Consider the following 25966-nt stretch of genomic DNA (forward strand, 5'->3'; position numbering starts at 1 on the left):
AGTAAAAGACTCAAAAATGAAACTTAATGGGAAGCATAGAAATAGCGCACATAGAACAGATCTGTCGCTTCTTAGACTTGCATTCAATGAGAATGTATTTATTTAACTAGGCAAGTCAGTTAAGAACTGGTCGTGTCCCCCAAAAAGTTACATATTGCCTGCAATTTTACATGTATGTTCATATGATACCAGGAGTCGAATCCCGAACCGAATCGTATTGACCCCATTGTGGGGTCTGGATCCGGCCTGCGGTCCGCCTATTGAGCATGGCTGCAGTAGGTTATGACCATCACCATTTTTATAGATAAACGATTTTGGTGTAAAATTCGACTGAAAAGAAAAGGTATAAATTCATGATGATATTGCTGCGCTCAACTAAATGGATATCAGAAGTATGAACGTCACATTACAGTGCTTTGTGAACGTCACATTGGGGCGGCAGGTAGCCTAGTGGTTAGAGCTTTGGACTAGTAACCGAAAGGTTGCAAGATCAAATTCCTGAGCTGACAAGGTAAAATTCTGTCGGTCTGCCCCTGAACAAGGCAGTTAACCTACTGTTCCTAGGCCGTCATTGAAAATAAGAGTTTGTTCTTAACTGACTTGTCTAGTTAAATAAAGATTTAAAAAATAAACAGCGTTTTAAAAAGATTTGTAGATACAGGTATATCACAGAATTCACTCTAACCCCACAGAAGCCTTTTTCCAATATGGCTGCCAAACAACTGCATTTCAATGGGATAAGGCGGTTTTCACAGTAATAAAAATGTCCCATTACATTGTTCCCAGATTCCCTGTTCAACTAATGAGACAATTTCCCTGGCTGTTAGACGGGAAACACACATTATAAGATTAGGTTACTACCGTATTATAATAGGTCTGTGTGCTTATGTGACGTAGCTAAAGAATAATAAAATCAATGGCTAATATAGACAGATACAGTTTAAGACGTCTCACAGCCGTCAGTATGGCACGTGTCACATTTCTCGTAACACAGTTGTATGTTATAGGAGATAATTATGTGATACTATTCATCCAGAAAGGCCACAGCTAGTCACATCAAAAACCAACAATTACATAGATGACTGGTAGGCCGTACCTTGGGGAAGTCATCGACCTCCTTGAGCCTCTTCTCTATCTGGAGGCGTCCTCCGTAGCGCGTCACGCCGTGCACCACCGTCATCACAGTCTGCTTCACCACCTTCCTGCTGATGAAGCCCTCCAGCACCTGGGCGATCTTCAGACCCTTCTCTGAGTCCCGCGCACGGAACTCCTCCACCTAGAAAACACACAGAGCACCAAACACAGTCTGACTGTCATCTTGTCCAAAGGGAACCGCACGGACTCAAGAGTATCATACATTAACTCTGACAGTCCCATAGCATAACATGGGAGCATAAGAGAACCACATTGTGCTGCAGACAGTACATTGATTTAGACTGTCAGTGAATGACACAGTTATCACACATCTGACTCAACGGGCCAGTGGCTTTAGCAGCAGTTTGCTGTATAGCCTGTACAGAACCTGCTGTAGTAGTTCTACAAGTGAACAGTCTAAATCAATGAACTGCAATCACCTTAAAGACACACCAGGTGTATCCTTCCTGTAAACATTGTTGCCTTGATGATTGGTGCCCTGTATGTACTGGAGGTGTTTGTCCTCCAAGACTCAGAGCGGAGCTGATTTCATCATCTGATTTCTAATAAGCGTTCCTCAGGGGTGGCTCTCCGCTCTCACCGGTGCTTAAATCAACAGGCTCAAATTGTCTCCATTCTAAAATATGTAGCTTGGTCAGCGCAAAATCCTTGGGCTGTGCCTTCTGCGCTGCAGGGACTGGGGCTCAGGGAGGCCTGGGGTGAGAGGTAAAGTAAAGCCTGCTCTGACTAGTCTGAGGAGAGCAGGTGCTGTTATTGTAGACTGTGCTAAGTGCAAAGGAAAAAGTACACTGTTGTTCACTAGGTATCCAACCACCCAGATAAATAAAGAAGCAAGCTCGATAATGAGACACTCTTCAAGTACAACATTATTTATTAATTGATAAACTACGGATTTCAGCAACTGTTTCGACCTTGTGTGTTAATTCTACATTATAGGTGGTAGGGGCAGAGCAATACAATCTCCCCGCCACTGCCCACTGGCGCCCTCTGGTGCCCAGGCTGACTGACCTGCTGTGCCACCCCGCTGTAGACATCCTGGGGCACCTCACAGGGAATTAGGTTCACAGAGGTGGCACCGATCACGTCCCGACCCAGGGCTGCGTAGTGCTGGAGACCATTACACGAACCATCCTGAGGGGAGGAAGGAGGGAGTGACGAGAGAAATATAAATAAGACACTTTTATTGGGGTGGCAAATAAAAGCTTAATCGAGGCCATGGATGAGTCCTGAAGAAGCACAGACAGACGAGGTCAATGAGCTGCTCAGCTCTACATAGCTAGAGCCCAACCAACAGAAAGGTTAACTGATGTCTGAACACACCGTTTAGGATGGACCAGACAGGGCAGTGACTGAGCACAAAGTCAAGTGACAAAACAACCATTTCACCAAAATGGTGTCAGGGGAGCTGTTGCCTTGTTAACTTTGATGAGGCCTCTAAAATAACAGTATAGCGCGTAAGTGAGACACCGCCTGTTAAGAGGTTGTAAATTGGAGAACCTTTAGAGGGGAGCTAAACAAAATGGACCCCTAGACCCTAGGAGTATGCAATATAGCAAAACTTTCACCTATTCAGAGGGTAATATGGAGCTATGACCGTATTGTATATACCTATCTAATCCTTTCAGATCTAAATGGAGGGTCAAGGGGTGGGGGTTAGAGGTCAGTGTCATTACCTGATGTACAGGAAAGTGGGAGATGAAGTGTGTGGGGTCAGGTGATCTGACAGCGTTGGCTATCTCCATACAGCAGGCCAAGGCTTGCCAGGGTTCATCTGCATTCTGCCACCACTTCTTACCCTGCCGTGGAAACACACACACAACCACAGACAATACAGTATCAGATACCACAGATCAATGGTTAGATTATCTCTCAGTGGGTAGAATATTACAACCACAATCTATGAGCTGTAACAGTATGATAACAAACAGGACACATTGTTAGCAGACTGACGTTGAGGTGGTTGTCTCCAGAGTCCAGGATGTCGTCCATGATTGTGTTGGCGTACTCCAACCTGCCGGCCAGCGAGCTGCGTTTCTTCAAGCCTGTCAGGTTGAACAGGTGGATCTTCAGCCATTTCAGACCGCCCGGCCTCAGGCGCTTCCCCTCCGCAGACACCAGGATGGCCCTGGTCACATCGCTGCCCAGGTGGTTGAAGTAGGGCGGGCACGGGTACGTCCGCCCGCGGAAGTCCATGTTGTGGGGGAACCAGAAGACCTGTGGTTGGCGATGGAGAGTTTATAGAGGGCATCCATCCTGAGGCATCTCACTGCACTTCTTCTTAGCCATGATCAGCTCCCTCTTCAGGAGTAGGTGGCCAAGTCCTGCTGGCTGTAGCGGAGGATCTTGGGGGCCTCGGAGTTGGGCGGCGGGACGTCCAGCTTCTCATTGCCCTTATCGTTGAAGATGGAGATGATGATGTCCAGCAGGGGCTGGTTGATCCTCCAGGCCGCGTTGCCCAGCTGGTTGAGGGAGTCAAGCACGGCATGCAGGGGCTGGTTGATCCTCCAGGCCGCGTTGCCCAGCTGGTTGAGGGAGTCAAGCACGGCATGCAGGGGGCTGGTTGATCCTCCAGGCCGCGTTGCCCAGCTGGTTGAGGGAGTCAAGCACGGCATGCAGGGGCTGGTTGATCCTCCAGGCCGCGTTGCCCAGCTGGTTGAGGGAGTCAAGCACGGCATGCAGGGCTGGTTGACCTCCAGGCCGCGTTGCCCACTGGTTGAGGGAGTCAAGCACGGCATGCAGGGGCTGGTTGATCCTCCAGGCCGCGTTGCCCAACTGGTTGAGGGAGTCAAGCACGGCATGCAGGGGCTGGTTGATCCTCCAGGCCGCGTTGCCACGCTGAGTTGAGGGAGTCAAGCACGGCATGCAGGGGCTGGTTGATCCTCCAGGCCGCGTTGCCCAACTGGTTGAGGGAGTCAAGCACGGCATGCAGGTCAGCATCTTGGCACTTCTCCAGCAGGATCTCATGCTGGTTGGCGCCAACCACCGTGCGCATCATCTTGGTGGGGGTGAGGAGGTAGGCGCCGAACTTGGCCGAGGTCCAGGGCATGGGCGGGCACAGCATGGGCATCACGTAGGAGTCAAAGGTCAGCGTGGTCTCCATGGCTTCCTGCTGCATCTGTGTTAGGATGGGGTGCGGCTTGATGAAGCCGACCTGCAGCCAATCACAACACGAGAGATCCAATTAAATACATGAAATACAAAAACACAGGTACAGTACCAGTCCAATCAAATGTCTGCTCAAAAGCAGAGCTGAACGTTTTAATTAAGCTTCAGTAAAACAGGCAGCCTTATTTGCTGTGACAACGCCACCACATTAACCATGGCTTCTGGTGGAGAGCGCATGCGGCTGATTTATTTCCTGACTAAGTGTAATTGTGATGATGTAAATACTGTGGTTACCAGCTAAGGCAACTGGTTCATAGCAGTTTTAATCACGTGTGACAGCCGGAGACTAATTAGCTACTACCTGAAAGGTTTCACCAACCAAACCCACAGAGACACAGCATTGTAGAAAACATACTGTATAAACCAACAGTGTAGTCTAACACACACAGAGACAACAGATTCAGTCCTTCAACCAGAGATATAACAAATCCAGTCCATCAACCAAGCAGATATTCCATGAAAAATAAATGAGAGAAGCATTGTGCAGCCTAACAACTCTGCATGCTGTAAAAATCATTAGGCTGCACCCCTGCTGCCCTACCCTCTACCCCCCTGAGCCAGCACAGCAGAGGGAGGAGTGGCCAGAGGCCAGCTTTGAAACCCACAGCGGATTAGGATGCCGGCAGGCACTTCTTTTACACCAGGAACGAGGCTCAGAGGACAAAATAGAAAGTGTCTTCATTTCCTTGTCAGTTATCCCAGAGCAGTCAATCAGCCAGCCAATTAAGGGGACAGTAAAAAAAGTGATTATTTCGGAAGCCACACATCTTAAATGCGCTGCATGGTCAATCCGACATCTGCATTGGCTGTGCAGCATATACAGTGACACATCCTGTACAGAAGTCAGGGAATTCATAATTATTACGCTTCGTAGAGCTGTTGAGTAGAGCTGTTGTGAAGAAAATTGTCAAGGAAGTGAGTTTGTGTTTATACAGGACCTCCCGTCAACCAATCAAGTCAATGCGGAGTGATACGGAGCCCTCCGCATTATAAACAAATGTGGGAGGCACACAGCGATGTGGTACGGAGCAACTGCATCACACCCTCCATACGGAGCCTCTGACCACATTTACAGACGAAGCATAAATTGGCTTTTAGTCAACTGCACCGCCGTCCACTCTTGCAGGGAAAGCGGTTTTATTATTCATATGCTTATGAGCCCGGACCGTGCAGGCAGAGAATAATATGAGGGAGCTGGGCTGTGAGAGGAGAGCTGAAGGGACAGACATAGCAGCTATAACAGACAGCCCTTTCCAAAACCAAGGTAGCCTGTTATGTTATGGCACCTTCTCACTGCTGCACTAACTGATTTCGCTCATAAAATATCAATGTGAAGACTAAGTCATGACACCAAAATGAGATGTCACGAAAATGACCCGAAGCCTTGGAAATCTGATGAAAAAAATTACTGGCATAAATCACTTCAAAATGTAGTGTACGATTTACCTGTTTGTTACTGCGGAAAGTATACATGTGGTAGAGGACAGGGATGAACTTCCTGTCATAGGCAGGGTTGAGGATGTCGCTGTTCACCTTCATGTGCTTGACCATGAGGTCCACCAGGTAGGTGCCCAGCTCCACCATCACCGTGTGGGGCCATTGGGTATTGTCCCCCAGCAGGGAGGGACCAGAGCTATAATCCGACTCCAGCTTCCACCATCTGGTTGTGGCTCTTCAGGCGGATGCAGAACTTGTTGTGGACCCTGTTTCCCAGCTCCTTGGCCAGGATGTGGAGAGACTCCCCACTGGATGGCAAGTTAGACAGACTCTGACAAATATCAACATTATTAGGATCATCTGTATTTTATAGCATTACATTTGATATCACGCTACAAAGATGCTAAATAAACCTGACTTTAGAACTCTAGATACATCAGAGGTCTAAACGAGTCAAGGTCCAACATACTGCTGGGATGCAGTGGGCTTTACCTGAAGGGTCCAAACACAGAACGCCAAATTAAACGTTAGAACGTTCATATAATTTGTCAACCAGCTCAGACAATTTGATACCACTCAGAAAAATAAGAATTGAACCAACAGAGACACAGTATATGCATTGAGTGTACAAAACATTAGGAACACCTCCCTAATATTGAGTTGCACACAAGGTGTCAAAAGCGTTCCACAGGGATGCTGGCCCATATTGACTCCAATGCTTCCCACAGTTGTGATAAGTTAGCTGGATGTCCTTTGAGTGGTGGACCATTCTTGATACACACGGGAAACTGTTGAGCGTGAAAAAAAACAGCAGCGTTGCAGTTCTTGACACAAACCGGTGCACCTGGCACCTAATACCACACCCCGTTCAAAGGCACTTAAATCTTTTGTCTTGCCCATTCACCCTCTGAATGTCACACACACACAATCCCTGTCTCAAGGCTTAAAAACCCTTCTTTAACCTGTCTCTTCACCTTCATCTACACTTATTGAAGTGGATTTAACAAGTGACATCAATAAGGGATCATAGCTTTAACCTGGTCAGTCTATGTCATGTTTTGTACACTCAGTGTATATGACCCAAGGTCAGAGATAGTTGAGAGGATTAAGTGGGTTATATAATAATAATAATGATGATAATAATAGCTTTATACCTGGATCATGATGTCTACATAGTCCTTTTGGTCCATCAGACAGAGGTAGGGGTAGAGGCTGAGTCTGACGGCCTTCGGGGTGATGCTGGCCAGGATCATATTGCTCTCCCTCAGGGCCCCAACTAGGGCTTCGTGCCACACCATCCGCTGCTCTGCCAGTAGAGGCCTCTGAAACATTCACATACACCACCATCAGCACGGTAATACTGCATGGTACTGTGTGGTTCTGGTGGATGAAAACATGATGAACTATGGTCCATAAGCAAGTTCTGCCTTAGATCCACTTTGGATATGAGTTCAAAGTTGATGTCAAGTTAAACAACACACACCTTATAACTCATTTGGACTCGACTAGCTAGCCAATAACCATCTGTGGTATTCAGCATGTGTTCCGATTCAGATATTGTGATCGAACAGAACAGGTCTCCAGCCAGGTTGTGAAACTGGGTCAACCCTCCATCTAGGGGACTGTCATATTGCCTGACCATGCCAGGAGGAGAGCCCAGCTGACACAGAGCAGATAGGCTGACCTGGACTCTAGATGACTCCGCCCCCTCCTCAGGAGAGCCCCATCAAAATACATTATCATTCTGCTGTACATTATCATTCCGCTGTAAATGTTGCAGACCACCAGGGACCCTCGTCCTCCTGCTCCCAGTCTGAAACACTGTCTGGAGATGCAGGGAGAGTTTAAACCGTAAATGCCTGGCCCCAGATCACTGAGATAACAGGAGAGGCCTCAAAGCATTACATTTAAAGTTTTGACTGATGTCTGGAGATAAACTTCTCTCTCTGCTGACACTGATGGAACATAAAAAAATTAAATAAAAATCAACGTAATGAAAATATGATTTTGTCATTGGCAATGGATTAAATACAATTCCACCCCTTCAATGTAAAGCGATTTGAGATCTTATACAACTCCAATAATTGCTCATTTCAGGGCCATTAAAAACAAAACAAAGCATAGTATATTTCAGTGTGTCACTATCCCATACAACTATAGTAGTATATTTCAGTTTGGCCAAACTATACGTCTAGGTGGGTGGGGCAGTTTGTTTACCATCTTGGCCATGTGTGGGGTAACAGGCTTCATGGCCTCCACAGAGTGAATGGTGATGGTGCTGGCCTGCTCCATACTCAGCTGACGGCTGAACCTCTCCCGCAGTTCCTCCAGGCTGAAGGCCAACTTGGGGTAGTTAGCATCTGCCCTCTGAAACACACACAGGTCAGAGGGTTCAGAGAGGCCGTACACAGACAGGGTTTTCCAGGGAGAGACTTTTACATCACAGGAGAGAGACACTGGAAGGGAGCATACATTAGACCTAATGTCTATTATCAGAATCAATATTAGATACATTGAGAATACTCAGATAGCTATTTTGGAATGCGTGTGTGCACATTCGAGCGTGTTTGTCCAGGCTCTCTGTGTGTGTGTGTACAGTCCTAGCCAGTGCGTGTGTGTATTCTGAATAATATGAGTGTGTGGTGATGGGGAGGGTTTGGTCAGGTCAGGGTGCGTCGTTAAGTGTGTGTTGACAGTGCAGTCAGCTGCCAACACACAGAGCATTACGCAGCCTTAATTACTAGACCAGGGATTATCAACTAGATTCAGCCGAGGGTAAATTTTTTCTTTAGCGGATGGTCAAGGGGCAGGAACACAATTACAAATCATTTGTAGACTGCAAATTGACCGCAAGATGCCCAAACAGATATAATATTTGACTAAACCATAATCTCAAACTTTTCTTACATTTGTATACAATCGCATACACTCAGTGGCCAATTTATTATGTACACAACCCTGTTCACAAAAATGGTTCGCTCCTATAGACCGTGAGTCACGTTCCCATGGCTTGCTATAAAAAGGAGGCAGACATGCATCCGGTAACTGTTTGATTGAACGTTAGAATGGGAAAAACAAGTGACCTAAGCGACTTTGAGCGTGGTATGATCGTCCTGGGCTTTTCACACACGACAGTGTCTAGGGTTCACGGAGAATTGTGAAACCAACTAAAAAAAACATCCAGTCAGCGGCAGTCCTGTAGGCGAAAACAGCTTGTTGATGAGAGAGGTCGAAGGAGAATGGCAAGAATTGTGCAAGCTAGCAGGCGGGCCACAAACAGGCAAATAACGGCGCAGTACAACAGGAGTGTGCAGAACGGCATCTCGGAACGCAACACTCGTCGGTCCTTGTCACAGATGGGCTATTGCAGCAGACGACCACACCGGGTTCCACTCCTATCAGCTAAGTCGGTAAGTCAGTCCTGTGACTCAGTTGGTAGAACATGGCACTTGCAACGCCAGGGTTGTGAGTTCAATTCCCATGGGGGACCAGTACGAACAAATATCTGAAAATGTATGCACTCACTACTGTAAGTCACTCTGGATAAGAGAGTCTGCTAAATGACAAAAATGTTTAAAAAAAACTAAAAGAAGCGGTTCCAGTGGGCACACGATCAACACTGGACAATTGAGTGGAAAAACATTGCCTTGTCCGACGAATCTCAATTCCTGTTGCATCATGCTGATGGCAGAGACAGGATTTGGCGTAAGCAGTAAGCAAAGTGCATGGACCCATCCTGCCTGGTGTCAACGGTACAGGATGGTGAGTGGAATGTTTTCCTGCCACACGTTCGGTCCCTTGATACCAATTGTGGAACACGTCCATGCCCTGAATAATTCAGGTTGTTCTGGAGGCAAAGGGGGGGTCCGACCCAGTACTAGATGGGTGTACCTAATAAACTGGCCACTGAGTGTATACCTCTCTATTATGTGTGGGAAAACTTTGGAACAGATTTCCAAAATTCAAAATCACTTGGAGCTGATGTGCTGGTGTATTTACACCCCACAAAAATTGCTCAGAAAACTTGGGGTGCCAAATAAAATCACCCGCGGGCCAAATTTGGCCAGTTGGGGAACCCTGCACTAAACGCTTAGTCTGCTGCCAACACACAGAACATGACCCAGGCTTAATCACTAGACATTCAGCTCCACAAGACTATAAAGTAAACAGATGGCTCATTATGCTCGGCGTAATAAGGTGTAGTCACATCTGTGTGCTCCATCAATTACTGTGGGCTGGTACCTTGACTGCTTGGCATTTCATTTCTGAGATCAAACTGAAAATCAAATGATATGCGTTTACAAAGGAGTATGAATATTCCTATGTTTACATCTATAATTGGATGGTAACACATTTACGGTCAGTGTAGTTCTGTCTGTCGGTCTCTGTGTGTGTCTCTGTCTGTGTGTTTGGTGCTTGGAGTAAAGGCACTAAATGGACTAAGGCAGGCCCATGCCACCATTCCCCCTGTGCCTGCAGTCACCTGACAGAGAGAAATAAAGAGGACACGAGGGCCCAAACTAACGCAAACCATACCCAGAGCCTCAATTAACAGCCAGTAGCTATGCAAATTAACATCCATCCCATCACCCTCCCGTGGCCAATTAAAAAATAAATATGCTTATACTGCATCTTTACATGCTGCTGCTTTAAGCTTAACCCACACCAAAGGTCTGGCTGGCACCCAATTAAAAAGCTCATAGAAAGTGGCGGCACATATATCTCATTATATAAACACACAGCTGGCTAAGTGGTCCAGTGAGAAGGGTACTGAGTAGGCCTACATACTGAGAGGGCCTGTGTACTTTTTCATGTTGTAATTTATTATTGAAAGTGGGCGTCCGTGACCTGTGCAAGGACATCTGGGTATTATCAGTTAACACTTCATAGAAGGGTTGATGTACGGTGTCTCTTTATTAACCCGGGAGACACAGGAAGACACACTAAATATGTCCGCAAAGGAGAGGCCGCTTGAACGGCAGCGAAAATAAAACTAATGTTTCCGCGGGTGATAAGTCACTTGGTCACTGGCTCTAAGGCACTAAAGCATGGCACAATACTAGTCTTACTTAAAGAGCAAGCTTTGCTGCTGAGGAACTACAGTATATACACTGATGTATTTGGACGCATATATTTACATTTTAGTCATTTAGCGGACACTCTTATGTTATAACATTCTGTTTCAGTGCTTCTATGGCAGTTCATGCTGGGCCATGAGAGAGGACTGAATAATAAGTATGTTCATGTGTATTGTTGTTTGCGTGTGTAGAAGTGTGTCAGACACTTGTTTCTGCCCAGGGGCAGAGATTGTCCAGAGACGGAGCAGAGCCAGCATGGACCGGAATGGGACAACTACCAAGCTTCCCTCCCTTTCCTTCTCACTCTCTCTTCTAGCTAGGACCCCTGGCAAAGGCAGAACTGTCAGCTAAACCATAGATCAAGTGCAGTAGGGCACCAAGATTAATGAGTTGGCTCATAATGATAGAAATGTAATATCCCCCTCACAGGAGAACACAGCATCTCCTAACACTAGATCAAACTGCATTTCTGCACATCTAATTTGCAAATAGTACTAGTATATATATTATTCTAATGTGCAGTTTCGACTTCCCGTGAGACGGTGTTATGAAAACTTGGCACTGAGTTAAAAAACAACTCCTTCTCTCCCCATGGTACAAGCACAGCTAAAGATACATCCTGTATGGCAAAAAGTGAATCGTGTGAGAAAGCATAGCAGCACCACTTAACCCTAACAGAAATCCCACTATGCCCTCAGACGAACCATCAAACAGGCAAAGCGTCAATACAGGATTAAGATTGACTCCTACACCGGTTCTGACTCTCGTCGGATGTGGCAGGGCTTGAAAACTATTACGGACTACAAAGGGAAACCCAGCCGCGAGCTGCCCAGTGACGCAAGCCTACCAGACACGCTAAATGCCTTTTATGCTCGCTTCGCGGCAAGCAACACTGAAGCACGCATGAGAGCACCAGCTGTTCAGGACAATGGTGTGATAACGCTCTCGGTGGCCAATGTGAGCAAGACTTTAACACAGATCAACATTCACAAAGCTGCGGGGCCAGATGGATTACCAGGACGTGTACTCAAAGTATGCACTGACCAACTGGCAAGTGTCTTCACTGACATTTTCATCCTCTCCCTGACCGAGTCTGTAATACCTACATGTTTCAAGCAGACCACCATAGTCCCTGTGCACAAGGAAGCGAAGGTAACCTGCCTAAATGATTACCACCCCGTAGTTATCACGTCAGTAACCATGAAGTGCTTTGAAAGGCTGGTCATGGCTCACAACAGCATCATCCCGGATACCCTAGACCCACTCCAATTCACATACCGCCCCAACAGATCCACAGATGACTCAAATCGCACTTCACACTGCCCTTTCCCACCTGGACAAAAGGAATGCCTATGTGAGAATGCTGTTCACTGACTACAGCTCAGCGTTCGACACCATAGTGCCCACAAGGCTCAACACTAAGCTAAGGACTCTGGGACTAAACACCTGCCTCTGCAACTGGATCCTGGACTTCCTGATGGGTCGCCCCCAGGTGGTAAGGGTAGGCAACAACATCCAGGACCTATATACTAGGCAGTGTCAGAAAAAAGCCCCAAAAATGTGTTAAAGACTCCAGTCACCCAAGTCATAGACTGTTCTCTCTGCTACCGCACGCCAAGCGGTAGCGCTGCGACAAGTCTAGGACCAAAAGGCTCCTTAAGAGCTTCTACCCACTAGCCATAAGACTGCTGAACAATTCATCAAATGGCCATCCCCCCATTTGTTTTTAACACTTCTGCTACTCGCTGTTTATTATCTATGCATAGTCACTTTACCCCTACCTCCACGTACAAATTACCTCAACTAACCTGTAACCCAGAACATTGACTCAGTACCCCCTGTATATAGCCTCGTTATTGCTATTTTATTGTGTTACTTTTTATTATTTTTTTTACTTTAGTTGGTAAATATTTGAACACTTTCTCAAACTGCAGTTGGTTAAGGGCTTGTAAGTAAGTATTTCACAGTAAGGTCTACACATGTTGTATTCGGCACGTGACAAATAAAGTTGGATTTGGTTGTAATTGCTCCTGTAAGTCGCTCTGTAAATGTATTTTATTTATTTAACCCTTATTATCATGTAAGTTGACTGAGAACACATTCTCATTTACAACAACAACCTGGGGAATAGTTACAGGGGAGAGGAGGGAGGATGAATGAGCCAATTGGAAGCTGGGGATGATTAGGTGACCATGATGGTAGAAGGACCAGATTGGGAATTTAGCCAGGACACCAGGGTTAACACCCCTACTCTTATGATAAGTGCCATGGGATCCTTAGTGACCACAGAGATTCAGGACACCCGTTTAACGTCCCATCCGAAAGACGGCACCTTACGCAGGGTCATGTCCCCAGTCCCTGTCATGGGGCATTGGGATTAAATTTTTTTAGACCAGAGGAAAGAGTGCTTCCTACTGGCCCTCCAACACCACTTCCAGCAGCATCTGATCTCCCATCCAGGGACCAACTCTGCTTAGCTTCAGAGGCAAGCGAGCAGTGGGATGCAGGGTGGTATGCTGCTGGATACTGCACCATGATTACATAGAGATTGTTATAGGACAAACACATGACACAGTCCAACCACTGCTTCCAGAGAACCCTCCAGGCCTGGGGTGAATTTATTACGCTGATTGTTGCGAAACGTTTAGTATGTTGCAAAACCGTTTACGCCAAACGGAAACGTTTTGCAACAAAAACGAGTTTATATTGCTCAAATTCAGGTAGGTCCCTCCACGTTTCGTTCAATTTGCTCTGTTTGGTTCATAAACAATAAACGGTTTCTGTTGCAAGACGTATACACCCCTAGACTGAGAAAAAACACGTTATGTGTCAGACAGCATGGCTGCATGACAGCGAGAGGGACAGAGAGACACATTTCTGTCTCCAACAATGGAAAGAGTGTTCTATTCTATTTCTGTCTAGTCCAGTCACTATAGATTCAATAATGATTACATTTTACTCGATTCATAATAAATAATAATTTATTTGATGTATATAGCACTTTTCATAATAGATCTCTCAAAACGCTTCATAAGCAAAAAACGAACATAAAGGACAGGTCCGATCAAGTAATAAAAGCCAAGTCTCAATTCTGCATCCTCCACAGATGGGTTGACGTGTCTACTCGACTCATATGTTGACATGTGTCCTACCTCTGTGTAGAAGTCTTTGACCAGCGGTGAGGAGCAAGTGTGCAGGACAGTGTTGATGCTGGGTTGAAAGTCTGGTTCCACGGTGTGGATGGCCCTCAGCACCATGTCCCTCTCATCCTGCCTTAACACACAGCATCTGAACAGCTCTTCCACACACAGGCCATCTTCTTTCATCTGACGCAGGACCCTGAGGACAGACAGGGGGAAAAATGTCAGAGACAAGATAGCAAACCTCAGTCAGTACTCCCTAGAAAGTTGCATTTTGCATATTTCTTTCAAATAGCCATTACTTACAGATGAGTGCCTTGGGGACGGATAAAGGCAATGGATGGATTACAAGTGTTGATAATCTTCTGGTAATATTATCTTATTTGCTTGAAGTAAAAAGTTAGGCATGTACTTTCATCAGCATAAAAAACATAGAAGTCAACTTTTTGACCTTGGTCTTCAGAAGGTGAACGAGGCCTAATGTCGGATCTAGTTTACTGTGGCCCCATGGTGACTTAATTATATTTAAAGCACCTCGGCTCCGATATCATATGCATGGCTTTATTATGCTGATTGACAATGCCAGCATAACAAACATAATTTTTGCCCCAGAAGCATTGGAAATATCAGGCAGTCCACAGACCGGTCACAGAGCACGTTGTGTCATTTTAATTCAAATGATGGTCATCCTGAGACTCCATACCTGCCATGACTGGACTGTTGAATTCAGGAGATAGCGATGTGCACACAGCCAGTGGAATACAAAATGTAGTGTATGGAGCAACAACTGAAGCTGAAGAGGGATTGAGGAAACTAAGGCCTGGCTAATTCAAAGCGGCCCGTTGGATATCCGATGGAGCCTTTGGGAACTAAGCAAGAGACAAAGCTGAAGTGTACTACGAAGCTAAGTCAACCTGAATGTCTGAGAAAGGGCATGTTGTGTGTCAGACAGCATGGCCGCATGGCATGCTGGAAATAGTGTTCTGTTCTATTTCATTCTAGTCCAGTCTAGTTACTATAGATTCAAGAATTCATCTATTTTACTCTACTCATGGGATTAAACCATTTTTTTTTTGAAGCTTTATTTAAGTAGGCAAGTCAGTTAAGAACAAATTCTTATTTACAATGACGGCCTACCCCGGCAAATCCCGGACGACGCTGGGCCAATTGTGCGCCGCCCTATGGGACTCCCAATCACGGCCGGATGTGATGCAGCCTGGATTCGAACCAGGTACTGCAGTGACACCTCTAGCACTGAGATGCAGTGTCTTAGACCATGATGAGGTGAGTCGTCTACCCTACTCTACTCTGGGGTTGAGGTCAATTGCTCCTATATGTGACTGTTTCAGAGCACTGTATGAATGCCGTCTGTCAGTAGGAAGGAAAAGTTATGCTGTGGCATGTGATGTGTAACACCTCGATGTAACCGAGGTAACAGAGGTCCCTGGTGGACTTGTGTTAGCACTGCCCTCTAATGGAGAACAACAGAATACTGCGACAGTGACAAAGGGATGAGGTATCGGAGGGGGGAAGATTTGTCATCAATGAGAGAGTATTCCTTTGCCCTCCACAGCTTTCTGCAAGACAGTAATTAAATAGCATTCACAGAACCAAACGGAATACGGGAGAGAGATTGGAATGGCCATTAAAGACTCCCTGTACTGTTTAACATGTCATTTTCTCAGTGTCTCTTGAACAAAGAGGAGATTAGGCCTTGTTCTCTCAGTGTGGTCTGGAGGAATAAAGAGACAGGGGCGGGGATTACACTGCTATCAGCTCGCAGGGAGATGACGAGCAAGAGAGCGACATAGCTGAATTGTGCAAGCTGAAGATAAACTTTAGTTCTGTAGGAATGAGATGTGCTTTAAAAGGATGCTAGCCACCAGGCACAGTGCCACTGTGGACAATGGAACCCACATCAGGCCAGGAGATACAGTATGACTAGAGACAGAAAGAGAGGGGGAACTTGAGACGAACAGGGGAAGGGGAGGAAGAACAGTGTGAGAGAAAGATGGCTGGGCTGAAGAGGGAGCAGGAGAGCACCAGTGCAGAACAACAATGTCATTGGTATCACCATACAGTGATCGATGGACCAACCAGCTGGCCCTATCCACCCCTACTGCTCTGCAACATGCTCTGTCATTGGGCCACACTGCATAGGGTGACATCCTCAGGGGGGACAGCAGAGTAGGGCGGGATAGCCAGAGACAAGAGGGTCAGCGTCATGTTAGTCTGAAAGACCACTCAAAAGGAAATCACTTTCACCACAACCGCATACTGACCAAGACTGACTCAGGATTCTCTGCCGTGACTCTGTATTCAAACAACCTGCAGTTCTACACAACAAGGCTAGAAACCAAATCTGATAGAACAGTCTGTGTCATGAATCCATTACCAGCCAGTTTTTGCAGATATTTTTTTTTATCTCCTTTTGAATGAATTAGCCTAACGTTCTAGTCAGCATATTGACATTTACAAATTGAGTTCCACCAAGCCTCCAAACAGACTGTTATATCCTTGTCCAATAAGCATAATCAAATTACTGACAGCAGGTTGTTAAAACCTCTCTAGGGTACGTGAGACGTTAGCGTCCCACCTCTTCAACAGCCAGTGAAACTGCAGGGCACCAAATTCAAATACAAAAATACTAATTGTAAAAATTCAGAAAACAAAACATATTTTACATAGGTTGAAAGATTAACTTCTTGTGAATCCAACCACGGTGTCAGATTTAAAAAATGCTTTACGGCGAAAGCATACCTTACGATTATTTGAGAACATTGCCCAGCAGACAAATCATTACAAACAGTAACCAGCCAAGTAGAAGAGTTACACAAGTCAGAAATAGAGATAAAATTAATCCCTTACCTTTAATGATCTTCATATGGGTGCACTCAGAAGACATTCATTTACTCAATAAATGTTCCTTTTGTTCGATGAAGTCTCTTTATATCCAAAAACCTCAGTTTTGTTCACGCGTTTTCTTCAGTAATCCACAGGCTCAAACGCAGTCAAAACAGGCAGACAAATGTATCCGTAAAGTTCATAGAAACATGTCGAACGATGTTTATATTCAACCCTCAGGTTGTTATTAGCCTAAATAATCGATAATATTTCAACCGGACAATAACGTCGTCAATATAAAAGATAAACAAGAAAGGCACTCTCTCTGGTCGCGCGCATGAAAAATCTCTGTGACACGGCAGGTCCACTCATTCAGACTGCTCTTATTCCCTCATTTTTCAGAATACAAGCCTGAAACCATTTCTAAAGACTGTTGACATCTAGTGGAAGCCACAGGACGTGCAATTTGAGTCATAAGTCAATGGATACTGTCATGGCATTGCATAGAAAACCACAAAACCAAAAATAAAACGAATTCCTGAATGGATTTTTCTCAGGTTTTCACCTGCCAAATCAGTTCTGTTATACTCACAGACACTATTTTAACAGTTTTGGAAACTTTAGAGTGTTTTCTATCCAAATCTACCAGTTGTATGCATATCATATCTTCTGGGCCCGAGTAGCAGGCAGTTTAATTTGGGCATGCTTTTCATCCAAAATTCCGAATGCTGCCCCGTACCCTAGAGAAGTTAACACATACAAACACATACAGTATCAATCACAATCCATTTGGCCTGACTGAAATCCATTTGGCGCGGTCTCTGTATAGTCAGCCAGCAGATTGTCCTGGCCTACATCAGATAGGGACATTCATTAAGATATAGCGAGATCTCTCTCCCTCTTCCAGGACTAGGTCTATATTAACATTTATTTTGACAGTGAGTCATGCTGAGACCATGGTCTCTTTCACAGATGAGCCCTGTAAACACATCAATACACATATCAGTATACACAATGTGTGCCGCCATGCTAAATGTCATGCAATAAATCTGTCTGGAGGAAGCATGCAGTCACCGACACCACCACTGGCCTAAATGCAATATCACTCATCAATGGAGACTTCTCATTCAGGATGCCTGCCTAGCGCCTCCTCACTTCCAGGAAAGACGCTTCGCTGGCACCCATAACACCTCTCCACACACAGCTGGCCTACGTGCTCAGTCCACATGGAGAATAAGGAGGTAATGCAGAATTTAGAGACTTGTGTAGACAAAGTATTAGAATTGTAGAATTCTAATACAAGAGTGAGCAGCACTTACCTTCTTGGCCCAGACCCTCATCATGACGTTGTAGAGTCCTATGTTGAGCAGGTTGCGTCGGCTGATCATGCGGTGGTGAGTGAGCAGGAGGCGCTGGGCTCGGTCAATGTCGCCACAGACCACACAGGCCTCCAGGTAGCAATGCACACTAAGCTGGACGCCCTCGTACATCCTGGCCTCGCTGTTATCCTGCACGAGCTCCGGGCTGGCCGACATAGCCCACTGGTTAAGCTTCCTCTCCAACTTCTCCACCTCAGACAGCTCCTGGGCCTTGGCCTCCGCCTTCCTCTCCACCTCAGCCAGCTCCTGGTCCCTGGCCTCAGACAACTCAGGAGCCGGCTCCTTTGAGGCTTTCCCCTTTCCTTTGGCTTTTCTAATAGGCACAGTTGCAGCAGCAACCGGTGCATCTGCCATAGTGTGTGCTTGGTTTGCAGTTGGCTCTTGGTTTTTCAGAGTCTTGCTCTTTTTAGAGGTCGATGCAGTCTTTTTTCCTGCTTTTGTCGATATGTTTTTTTGTGCGGTACCTGGTAGCATCAGTTTTCCTTTTCTGCTTTTCACAGGTTTATCTTCTATGCCTAGCTTCAGGTTCAGTTTCTTTGTTTTAGTCGTCTTCTCCTGAATCAGTTTCTCCATCCAGCGGGATTTGGAGGCTGAAGCATCTTTGCCCCCTCCCTTACTAATAGTATGTTCCACCTTGGGCAACTCAGTCCTCACCCCAGAAACATTTTTGTGACTCTTCCCTGAAGAAGCCCCTCTCCCCGACTTGGAAGCGTTGACAAATTGTACCTTTGCATGTTGGACATCTAAAACAATGTCAGATTGGAGTTGCTGGATTCTGGCTTCAAGCACTGGAAAAAAGAACGAAACAGAGAAAATACTAGCATTGTGATATAATAGAAAACAAACATGTAAAGGCATTTGAGGGATCACATGCATGATGAAAGGAATTTATTACATACCATCTAACAGCTGAGATTGTTCCCATACTCGTTTTTTCCCATCCTCTTTCTTTGGGATCAGAGCTGAGAAATGGCTTCGTTGTGATGTCCATGGTGGATCTGTAAGAAGATTGTTGTGAGAATTACTATATACAGTGCCTTGCAAAAGTATTCATCCCCCTTGGAGTTTTTCCTATTATGTTGCATTACAACCTGTAATTTAAATGGTTTGTAAAGGGATTTCATGTAATGGACTAGAGGTCGACCGATTATGATTTTTCAACGCCGATACCGATACTTGGAGGACCAAAAAAGGCCGATACCAATTAATCGGCCGATTTTATTTTTTATTTGTAATAATGACAATTACAACAATACTGAATGAACACATATTTTAACTTAATATAATACATCAATAAAAATCCATTTAGCCTCAAATAAATAATGAAACATCTTCAATTTGGTTTAAATAATGCAAAAACAAAGTGTTGAAGAAGAAAGTAAAAGTGCAATATGTGCCATGTAAAAAAGCTAACGTTTAAGTTCCTTGCTCAGAACATGAGAACATATGAAAGCTGGTAGTTCCTTTTAACATGAGACTTCAATATTCCAAGGTTTTAGGTTGTAGTTAAAATAGTATTTATAGGACTATTTCTCTCTATACCATTTGTATTCCATATACCTTTGACTATTGGATGTTCTTATAGGCACTTTAGTATTGCCAGTGTAACAGTATAGCTTCCGTCCGTCAGAGCGAGTGACGTTTGAAACGCTATTAGCGCGCACCCCACTAACTAGCTAGCCATTTCACATTGGTTACACCAGCCTAATCTCGGGAGTTGATAGGCTTGAAGTCATAAACAGCGCAATGCTTGAAGCACAGTGAAGAGCTGCTGGCAAAACGCACGAAAGTGCTGTTTGAATGAATGCTTACGAGCCTGCTGCTGCCTACCATCGCTCAGTCAGACTGCTCTATCAAATATCAAATCATAGACTTAATTATAACATAATAACACACAGAAATACGAGCCTTTGGTCATTAATATGGTCGAATCCGGAAACTATAATTTCGAAAACAAAACGTTTATTATTGATGTTTATGGTTAGGTACACGTTGGAGCAACGACAGTCCTTTTTCCACGAATGCGCACCGCATCGATTATATGCAACGCAGGACACGCTAAATAAACTAGTAATATCATCAACCATGTGTAGTTAACTAGTAATTATGATTGATTGATTGTTTTTTATAAGATAAGTTTAATGCTAGCTAGCAACTTACCTTGGCTTCTACTGCATTCGCGTAACAGGCAGGCTCCTCGTGGAGAGCAATGAGAGGTAGGTGGTTAGAGCATTGGACTAGTTAACTGTAGGGTTGCAAGATTGAATCCCCGAGCTGACAAGGTAAAAATCTGTCGTTCTGCCCCTGAACAAGGCAGTTAACCCACCGTTCCTAGGCCGTCATTGAAAATAAGAATGTGTTCTTAACTGACTTGACTAGTTAAATAAAGGAGTAAAAAAAAAAGAACGGCCAAATCGGTGTCCAAAAATACCGATTTCCGATTGTTATGGAAACTTGAAATCGGCCCTAATTAATCGGCCATTCCGATTAATCGGTCGACCTCTATAATGGACATACGCAAAATAGTCCAAATCGGTGAAGTGAAATAAATAAGAATAATAAAAATCAAAAAAAAAAATTTGGGGAAAAGTGGGGTGTGCATATGAAAAGTGGGGTGTGCACACCCCCTACGCTCTGAAGTCCCTAAATAAGATCTGGTGCAACCAATTACCTTTAGAGGTCACATAATTAGTTAAATAAAGTCCACCTGTGTGCAATCTAAGTGTCACATGATCTGTCACATGATCTCAGTATACATACACCTGTTCTGAAAGGCCCCAGAGTCTGCAACATCACTAAGCAAGCGGCACCATGAATACCAAGGAGCTCTCCGAACAGGTCAGGGACAAAGTTGTGGAGAAGAACAGATCAGGGTTGGGTTATAAAAAAATATCAGAAACTTTGAACATCCAACGGAGAACCATTAAATCCATTATAAAAATTTTTAAAGAATATGGCACCACAACAAACCTGCCAAGAGACAGCCGCCCACCAAAACTCACAGACCAGGCAAGGAGGGCATTAATCAGAGATGCATCAAAGAGACCAAAGATAACCCTGAAGGTGCTGCAAAGCTCCACAGCAGAGATTGGAGTATCTGTCCATAGGACTACATTAAGCCGTACACTCCACAGAGCTTGGCTTTACGGAAAAGTGGCCAGAAAAAAGCCATTGCTTAAAGAAGAAAATAAGCAAACACGTTTGGTGCTCGCCAAAAGACATGTGGGAGACTCCCCAAACATATGGGAATAGGTACTCTGGTCAGATGAGACTAAAATTGAGCTATGTCTGGCGCAAACCCAAGACTACTCATCACCGCGAGAACACCATCACAACAGTGAAGCATGGTGGTGGCAGCATCATGCTGTGGGGGTGTTTTTCCATTGGCAGGGACTGGGAAACTGGTCAGAATTGAAGGAATGATGGTGCTAAATACAGGGAAATTCTTGAGGGAAACCGGTTTCACTCTTCCAGAGATTTCAGACTGGGACGGAGGTTCACCTTCCAGCAGGACAATGACCATAAGCATACTTCTAAAGCAACACTCAACTGGTTTAAGGGGAAACATTTAAATGTCTTGGAATGGCTAGTCAAAGCCCAGACCTCAATCCAATTGAGAATCTGTGGTATGACTTAAAGACTGCTGTACACCAGCGGGACCCATCCAACTTGAAGGAGCTGGAGCACCCATACAAAATGGCACCCATATTGTGCCATTAATATTAGAATGTTTGAAGTGTAGCCATAGAAATCCATGTAATGAGGCAGCTATGTTTTTGGATTGTAACTTAAGTGAAATAAGCACCAAATTGCACACAACCCAAAAACATAGCTGCCTCATTACATGGATTTCTATGGCTAAGCTCCAAACATTCTAATATTAATGGCACAATATGGGTGATTTTACAAAACAATAGTTGTAGCTGGTGCTATCAAAGTTGGTTATATTACATATCATTTCAAATGTGATTTCATGACCTTTCAGAACCACTTGTTATACATTTAAAATGTATCAGGGTTTCTGATTTAAAGCCATTTATACAGGTAATTCTGATACAGTTGAAGTCGGGAGTTTACATACACTTAGGTTGGAGTCATTAAAACAAATTTTTCAACCACTCCACAAATTCCTTGTAAACAAACTATAGTTTTGGCAAGTCAGTTAGGACATCTACTTTGTGCATGAAAAGTAATTTTTCCAACAATTGTTTACAGACAGATTATTTAATATATAACTCACTGCATCACAATTCCAGTGGGTCAGAAGTTTACATACACTAAGTTGACTGTGCCTTTAAACAGCTTGGAAAATTCCAGAAAATTATCTCATGGCTTTAGAAGCTTCTGATAGGCTAATAGACATCATTTGAGTCAATTGGAGGTGTACCTGTGGATGTATTTCAAGGCCTACCTTCAAACTGAGTGCCTCTTTGCATTGACATCATGGGAAAATGAAAGAAATCAACCAAGACCTCTGTGTAGACCTCTGCAAGTATGGTTCGTCCTTAGTACGCAAGTATAAACACCATGGGACCACGCAGCCGTCATACCGCTCAGGAAGGAGATGTGTTCTTTCTCCTAGAGATGAACGTACTTCGGTGCGAAAAGTGCAAATCAATCCCAGAACAACAGCAAAGGACCTTGTGAAGATGCTGGAGGAAACAGGTACAAAAGTATCTATATCCACAGTAAAACGAGTCCTATATCGACATAACCCGAAATTCCGCTCAGCACGGAAGAAGCCACTACTCCAAAACCGCAATAAAAAAGCCAGACTACGGTTTGCAACTGCACATGGGGACAAAGATCGTACTTTTTGGAGAAATGTCCTCTGGTCTGATGAAACAAAAATAGAACTGTTTGACCATAATGACCATCTTTATGTTTAGAGGAAAAAGGGGGAGGCTTGCAAGCCAAAGAACACCATCCGAACTGTGAAGCACAGGGGTGGCAGCATCATGTTGTGGGGGTGCTTTGCTGCAGGAGGGACTGGTGCACTTCACAAAATAGATGGCATCATGAGGGAGGAAAATGATGTGGATATATTGAAGCAACATCTCAAGACATCAGTCAGGAAGTTAAAGCTTGGTCTTCCAAATGGACAATGACCCCAAGCATACTTCCAAAGTTGTGGCAAAATGTCTAAAAAAGCCCTGACCTCGATCCTATAGAAAATTTGTGGGCAGAAACTGAAAAAGTGTGTGCGAGCATGGAGGCCTACAACCTGACTCAGTTACACCAGCTCTGTCAGGAGGAATGGGCCAAAATTCACACAACTTATTGTGGGAAGCTTGTGGAATGCTACCTGAAATTTTTGACCCAAGTTAAGCAATTTAAAGGCAACGGTACCAAATACTAATTGAGTGTATGTAAACTTATGACCCACTGGGAATGTGATGAAAGAAAAGCTGAATTAAATAAATCTATTATTCTGACATTTCACATTCTTAAAAAAAAGTGGTGATCCTAACTGACCTAAGACAGGGAATTTTTACTAGGATTACGTGTTAGGAATTGTGAAAAACTGAGTTAAAATTTATTTGGCTAAGGTGTATGTAAACTTCAGATTTCAACTGTGTATATACCCTAGAGGTCAAAGTTCTGTTAACCTGAAATTACCTGAAAATGTGTCTGATGGATAGTTGTGAATAAAAAATGCCCAATGATTAAAGGGTATAATAAGCGAGCAATAACTTGTTGTATACTGACATTTTCTCATAGGTTAAAATCCCTATTGGAAAAAATGAATGGGATGGAGGTATGAAAGAGTGTTAACACAGAAAGCTACCATTGCTGCACTGCTATCACACATTTTCCAACTCTAGGGACATGGACCTTTAAAAAAAATCACTATGAGACATGACGCCCCAAATCTGGGGGATCTGGCTCATGGACAAAATGTGCCATTTCAAAACATTCCAACTCATAGGTAAATGGTTGACTTGAGTCAATTCATTTGCCATTTAGTATGGATTAGCAACGTCTTAAAAATAAATGTATATATTGGCATTTATTAGCCAACGACCTCTGATGTCTAAGTAATGTAACGTTACCCATGATGATAGCTAGCTAACTGTTTCAAAGTTCACTAACTAACGTTAGCTAGCTGCATGGCTACAAAAAACACGACAGGATTTAGGGGGTGGCTGGTCAGTTAATTTATCTAACGTTTATCATGCATCATTACAAACAAGCTGTATACATTGAGACATATCACAAGTGATATTCCGTGCGCTTTCCAGGTCTGACAACACTGTATGAAATATGAATCCTGCATGCTTGAGCACTCGTCCCGTTGACTTAACAAGTTAGCTAGCGCAAGGGACCACAACATTTACCTGATATTCGTCTTTCAACGTTATTCCGGAGTGTAAGAAAGTAGTGGCAATGGCCAGCATTTGACACACGACGAAGACTTCTTTCAAACAATATTCGACCACTCAGACACTTCGATAAGGCACACAGTCTCAATAGTGACATGTTTACATAACTGCACAACACTTCTCCACGCTAGGCTGCCATCTTGAAAAAGACAAAGCTAATCGAACAGAAAGGAGCAGAGTATAGGCAAGGATAGACGACTACTAATTAATCGAAGAGTCGATTTAGAAACAAGACAATTAGGTTTTTTATGTATTGAAAGGAGTGTAGAACATTATTTGTTAAGGAAATATAATAGTAAACATAATATTTGTGCAATTTGTACTGAGTGCACAAAACATTAGGAACACCTTCCTAATATTGCGTTGAACACCCTTTGGCCCTCAGAACAGTCTCAATTCGTTGGGGCATTGACTCTACAAGGTGTCGAAACAGTTTTGTCAAGTTGGCTAGATGTCCGTTGGGTGGTGGACCATTCTCGATACACATGGGGAACTGCTGAGCTTGAATACCCGGCAGTGTTGCAGTTCATGACACACCCAAACCAGTGCACCTCGCACCTACTACCATACTCAGTTCAAAGTCACTTAAATATTTTGTCTTGCCCAGTCACCCTCTGAATGATACACAATCCATGTTTCAAGGCTTAAAAATCCTTCTTTAACCTGTCTCCTTCCCTTCATCTATATACTGATTGAAGTGGTTTTAACAGATGACATCAATATTTGTCAAATGCGCCGAATACAACAGGTGTAGACATTACCGTGAAATGCTTCCTTACAACAATACAGTTCAAGAAATAGAGTTAAGAAAATATTTACTAAATAAACTAAAGTAAAAAATCAAATAAAAAGTAACACAGTAAAGTAACAATAACGAGGCTATATACAGGTGTTACCAGTACAGAGTCAATATGCAGGAGTACAGGTTAGTCGAGGTAATCTGTACATGTAGGTATGGGTAAAGTGACTATGCAATAGATAATAAACAGCGAGTAGCAGGGGTGTAAAACGGGGGGGGGGGGGGGTGCAATGTAAATAGTCTGGGTGGCCATTTGATTAGTTGTTCAGCAGTCTTATGGCTGAGGGTAGAAGCTGTTAAAACTTCTATAGCATACTGGTTATTGTTCGGAATTTTGGATGACTGACGTGCCCAAAGTTAACTGCCTGTTACTCAGGCCCAGAAGCTATGATATGCATATAATTGGATAGAAAACACTCTGAAGTTTCTAAAACTGTTAAAATGATGTCTGTGAGTATAACAGAACTGATATGGCAGGCGAAACCCGAGGAAAATCCATCCAGATTGTTTTTTTTTAGGTCACAGGCCATTTCAATGCTAGCCTATGGGATATACAAATAGATAGGATCCAGATTGCAGTACCTAT

General features: G+C 44.2%; 1 pseudogene; it reads right to left on the reverse strand.

Moving 5' to 3' along the window:
- The window catches only part of LOC111972079 (DNA-directed RNA polymerase, mitochondrial-like), a 39721-nt pseudogene extending 15000 nt beyond the window's left edge, over positions 1 to 24721 (reverse strand).
- Positions 24722 to 25966: the final 1245 nt, after the last annotated feature.

Source organism: Salvelinus sp. IW2-2015, linkage group LG13 (genome assembly GCF_002910315.2).
Source record: "Salvelinus sp. IW2-2015 linkage group LG13, ASM291031v2, whole genome shotgun sequence".
NCBI lineage: Eukaryota > Metazoa > Chordata > Actinopteri > Salmoniformes > Salmonidae > Salvelinus > Salvelinus sp. IW2-2015.